The following is a 1783-nucleotide window of genomic DNA, read 5'->3' as shown; positions in this document are numbered from 1 at the left end:
ATATATATATATATATACTTCCAGCATCAGTCCTGCAAAATCTAAATGGCAGGCAACAGCCATTCCTTGTCGCAGTAAAGTGCCGAAAAATCTCCAGTTACGACTCCCTGGTCAAATACCTTGTGTAGAGCACAGTTAAAGAAGGGCGAATAAAGGACACATAAATAATTCCTGATCCATTAACGATTGGACAGGGCTCAGTACTGAGATCCTTCTGTGTTTCACCTCACCAAGGAGAGGGGAAAATGGGTATGGCTGGCACCCAAAAGCATCTGGAGTAGCATTGGAACAATTGATAGCGCCAACCAAGGGAGAAAATAGTGATGTGATAGTCGTAGATATTTGACAGTGAAGTTAGATATTACTAGATATCGTGGAAATATGGCGACGGCAAAGTGAAATATCATATTAATATTGTTTGAAAGGAAATTTGGTGTGGGAGAAATGATTGATACATTGGTTCATAACAATATGACGAGTCAAATATAGATAGAATAAGAATATATATTAGATGAAATGTTCATATTGTGTGATGGGAAAGAATGATGTGTCGGATACACATAGGTGATACATACATGTATACATACATACATATATATATATACATATATGCATAAATACATAATACATACATACGTATATATGTATGTATGTATTATATTTATTATATGTATGTATATATGTATGTGTATGTATGTATATATTTATATCTGCATGTATATACAACATACAGACGAATATGTATGTGTGTATATATATATATATATATATATATGTGTGTGTGTGTGTGTGTGTGTGTGTGTGTGTATGCCTATATACATATACATATGTATATATGTATGTATTTATGTGTATGTACATATAAAGCATACAGACATATATGTATGTATGTGTTATATACATATATATACGTGTGTGCATACATATATACATATATACACATATACACATATATATATACACATATATATGTATATGTATGTATATGTATATACGTTTTTATATGTATATATGTATTTCTCTCTATATATATGTGTGTGTGTGTGTGTGTGTGTGTGTGTGTGTATACCTATATACATATACATATGTATATATGTATGTATTTATGTGTATGTACATATAAAGCATACAGACATATATGTATGTATGTGTTATATACATATATATACGTGTGTGCATACATATATACATATATACACATATACACATATATATATACACATATATATGTATATGTATGTATATGTATATACGTTTTTATATGTATATATGTATTTCTCTCTATATATATGTGTGTGTGTGTGTGTGTGTGTGTGTGTGTATGTATGTATGTTTGTATGTATACACACGCACACATACACACATATGTATGGACATAGTGAAAGAGGCAAAGGAGAAAGTTTAGTGAAAGAGAGAAAGAACGGGATATGTTGGAAATGGAGGTTGAGTTGAGAAAGCTGGTTGTATAGGACAATGTGAGATCCGTGACAAGGAAATTGATTGGTGTAAATTGTGATGAGACAAGAAAATAATAAATTCCTATATATTATAGATATTGTGTTATGTTATTATTGTAAAATTATTTCTCTAGGTCGCGGTCAATGATGTAGCAGATGTAGACACATGAACGTATGTGTGCGGAGGGAAGGAAGGCGTTAATCTTTGCAGAGAGGAACGGAGGATAAGCGCGAGTACTGTACTTACATACATATACATACATATATATATATATATATGTGTGTGTGTGTGTGTGTGTGTGTGTGTGTGTGTGTGTGTGTGTATA

Source organism: Octopus bimaculoides, chromosome 19 (genome assembly GCF_001194135.2).
Source record: "Octopus bimaculoides isolate UCB-OBI-ISO-001 chromosome 19, ASM119413v2, whole genome shotgun sequence".
Taxonomy (NCBI): Eukaryota; Metazoa; Mollusca; class Cephalopoda; order Octopoda; family Octopodidae; genus Octopus; species Octopus bimaculoides.
Note: the sequence above shows the minus strand (reverse complement) of the source record.